This window comes from Coregonus lavaretus (genome assembly GCF_964263955.1).
Source record: "Coregonus lavaretus genome assembly, chromosome: 3".
Lineage (NCBI taxonomy): Eukaryota > Metazoa > Chordata > Actinopteri > Salmoniformes > Salmonidae > Coregonus > Coregonus lavaretus.
This window is the reverse complement of record NC_139990.1, coordinates 72,376,832-72,381,186: the sequence shown is the minus strand read 5'-3', so window position 1 is coordinate 72,381,186 and position 4,355 is coordinate 72,376,832.

The window sequence follows — 4,355 nt, the reverse complement described above, 5'->3', positions numbered from 1 at the left end:
ACTTCATGGTCATTGTTTGATTTCAAATTGCTTCACTGTCCCAATAATTACGGAGGGCACTGTATGTAACCTCTGTGACAGGCGGTAACATTGTTGTTGTCTTTTCAAAAAGTATCACGGAAATCAAGGCTTTTCATTTTACCTCTCTTTACCCACTTTTCCTCGCCACAATACCTGCTACTGTGTGAGAGGAAAATCAGCTGACAGCGCCGTTCTAATAACTCTGCTATAATGACTTTCTTTACCAGAGAACTAGTAATTATGTGGTTGCTTATGAGATCTAGCGCTCCAGAGTTTTCTGAATGTCAGCTAGCCGAGCTTTAATTACAAATACTTCCTTAGATTAACATACACTAGAAACTCACCCAGCTTTAAAAGTAGATGACAACATATCTTTGATGCAGAATATGATTATATACAGTATTATGCAGAATATTGTTCTATAACTCCGTTAGACTCAAGGAAAGCCAGTGTAATCCAGTTTCATTTGGAGTATTTGGATGTTCTGTTACAGTGGGTCTATAAACAGGGCCGATAATAGGACACAACTATTGTGCATCCCCATAGGCTATAAGGAGGTCATTGTTGGTAGCAACTGGACACAGAATAGCAATGAAGTGGAACAGGGTCTGCCCTATTAACAATAAGGGAAGAGTTATATTCAGCATCACTTAATGTCTATAGTGAGCAAGCTAAAGGGTCATGGTTTGAGTACCACGAGCTGAGCTTCATGAAAAACTAAGGTACCCAAATGTACTGATATATATTTTTTTTGCGCTCTATTTTGGGGCTTTTCAGACCGATCTCGTCTATCATGGTTTTGTGAACAAGGTGGGCTATCTGCTTAACCAATATTCGGACACAACTATAATGAATCCCAACACAGGTACAATATACAGGGGGTCATTGTTGGTAGCTGTACAACAGCAAGAAACTGTAACAGGGTCTGCCCTAGCTGACGTAGATGCAGAGTTCGACCAGCTTGTAACTCTCTGTAGTAAGCAAGATTAAAGGTAGACCTTAACAGTACTTATACTGGGGGGAACGGAGCTTCTCAACACGGATCCAACAGAAAGAACACATTTATCAAGCTGTATTCCTGGATATTTCTTTGCTGTCTCTGTTTTGGCGCTATTCAGGCCTAACCCTCTCCATCATTGTTTTGTGAACAAGACAAGCTATCTGCGTAGGTTATGTAGCAGACAACGAGAGACGATTCAGAATTGTGTCTTTGCCAACATAAGGTGCCTAACGTTATTTTTACAAGCTCCCCAGGAGATGTACAGTGGGTAGAACAAGTATTTGATACACTGCCGATTTTGCAGGATATCCTACTTACAAAGTATGTAGAGGTCTGTAATTTTTATCATAGGTACACTTCAACTGTGAGAGACGGAATCTAAAACAAAAATCCAGAAAATCACATTGTATGATTTTTAAGTAATTGATTTGCATTTTATTGCATGACATAAGTATTTGATACATCAGAAAAGCAGAATTTAATATTTGGTACAGAAACCTTTGTTTGCAATTACAGAGATCATACGTTTCCTGTAGGTCTTGACCAGGTTTGCACACACTGCAGCAGGGATTTTGACCCACTCCTCCATACATACCTTCTCCAGATCCTTCAGGTTTCGGAGCTGTCGCTGGGCAATATGGACTTTCAGCTCCCTCCAAAGATTTTCTATTGGGTTCAGGTCTGGAGACTGGCTAGGCCACTCCAGGACCTTGAGATGCTTCTTACGGAGCCACTCCTTAGTTGCCCTGGCTGTGTGTTTCGGGTCGTTGTCATGCTGGAAGACCCAGCCATGACCCATCTTCAATGCTCTTACTGAGGGAAGGAGGTTGTTGGCCAAGATCTCGCGATACATGGCCCCATCCATCCTCCCCTCAATACGGTGCAGTCGTCCTGTCCCCTTTGCAGAAAAGCCTCCCCAAAGAATTATGTTTCCACCTCCATGCTTCACGGTTGGGATGGTGTTCTTGGGGTTGTACTCATCCTTCTTCTTCCTCCAAACACCGCGAGTGGAGTTTAGACCAAAAAGCTCTATTTTTGTCTCATTAGACCACATTACCTTCTCCCATTCCTCCTCTGGATCATCCAGATGGTCATTGACAAACTTCAGACGGGCCTGGACATGCGCTGGCTTGAGCAGGGGGACCTTGCGTGCACTGCAGGATTTTAATCCATGATGGCGTAGTGTGTTACTAATGGTTTTCTTTGAGACTGTGGTCCCAGCTCTCTTCAGGTCATTGACCAGGTCCTGCCGTGTAGTTCTGGGCTGATCCCTCACCTTCCTCATGATTATTGATGCCCAACGGGGTGAGATCTTGCATGGAGCCCCAGACCGAGGGTGATTGACCGTCATCTTGAACTTCTTCCATTTTCTAATAATTGCGCCAACAGTTGTTGCCTTCTCACCAAGCTGCTTGCCTATTGTCCTGTAGCCCATCCCAGCCTTGTGCAGGTCTACAATTTTATCCCTGATGTCCTTACACAGCTCTCTGGTCTTGGCCCCATTGTGGAGAGGTTGGAGTCTGTTTGATTGAGTGTGTAGACAGGTGTCTTTTATACAGGTAACAAGTTCAAACAGGTGCAGTTAATACAGGTAATGAGTGGAGAACAGGAGTGCTTCTTAAAGAAAAACTAACAGGTCTGTGAGCCGGAATTCTTACTGGTTGGTAGGTGATCAAATCCTTATGTCATGCAATAAAATGCAAATTAATTACTTAAAAATCATACAATGTGATTTTCTGGATTTTTGTTTTAGATTCCGTCTCTCACAGTTGAAGTGTACCTATGATAAAAATGACAGACCTCTACATGCTTTGTAAGTAGGAAAACCTGCAAAATCGGCAGTGTATCAAATACTTGTTCTCCCCACTGTAGATTCCTCTGGTTTGCCTGCCTGGATATGCCATGTGCTGATGCGGCAACTGACAATTACTTTTAAAAAATACAAAGGCTCATTGTGCTCACTGAGGCGGCAAAGCAGAGAGTGAATTGGCTAATTAAATATATCCAGTGTTGAACAGTCAAGAGGGTCTCGGCTCCCTTTCCAGCCCTTGTCATATGAGAGTAAATTATGTGAGCTCTAAATAACCCATCAGCATGAACCGAAGCAGACTGAGTGGGAAGAGGTACTGGAAGAGTTGCCCTTGTTCTGAAGACACACACACACGACAAATACATCAACAGTGTTTATTGTTCGGAATCACTGCGTTTCATATCCTTGGGGAGATGCTGTCTTTCATTCCCCTCGTCTTTTCTCAAAGAAAACAATGTGTCAAATAAAAAATAATATCCTCCAAGGTGACGTTGGGCATTGTGCTGCTCATTAGTCGACTCATCTAGTTGTCTTTAGAGAAATGCACAACTGCGAAAAACATTATTTTAATTTTCGGTAATAATATTCTTCCTATTTCGACCTATGATTTGGACATTGAAAATGTGTTGCATGGGAGATTAGGCACACACCACTTCTGGAGAACACACACACACACCAATTTAAGAAAGTGGACCCATTCAAACTCATTCAGGTATGGAATGCATTAACACATTTTATAGACATTTCTCCCCATCCACACTTACTCTCTGAAGTTCTCATTGCCTACAAAACAGACACAGTAGGCCAGTTTCCCGGACACAGATTAAGCCCAATCCTGGACTAAGACACATTTTCAATGGAGACAGATTTTTAAATGTTTTTCATCTGTGTCTGGGAAACCGGCCCAGTGAGTATAAGACACTTATACCCCATTTTACTCTCTAACCCCTGCACATTTTTCAGTTTTCTCCCAACTCCCATTGTAGATAGTCAATTATTAGATAACATCACATACGTATGGATGGACCCATTCAGAGCTCTCAGATATCAATTTCAGATTGGATGTTCCAGGCATGTGCCCAAATGAATTCGTTCTGTATTATTTTTAGATTAACTGGGACGGGTGGTGTGTGAGATTACATGTGACCTGTGTAAATGGGTAGATCCATTGGTATAAGGTCAGAGGAACCAAGCTCCTACCTCATTTCTTTTAGTCAATGAGGCATCGGATAGAGTTCCTGCTGCAGTCAACCAGGCCTAATGTTTTGTCTGCCCAAGTGCATCTTCAAGCTCATTCCCCCTACAAATGATTCCTGAACCTTTGATATTCTCTCTTTGTGAATCAGTGTCGTTACTGTGGTTACGAGATATGGGTAAAAAAGGGAAGATATCGAAAGCAGGTGGAATTAATATAATAGCCTCCTTTGCTGTAGGGCACCCCAAGATAATATTGCCACCTTTTATTTCTCTCTTTCCTCCCTCCGAGCATGTGCTGACCAACTGGCAAGTGTCTTCACCGACATT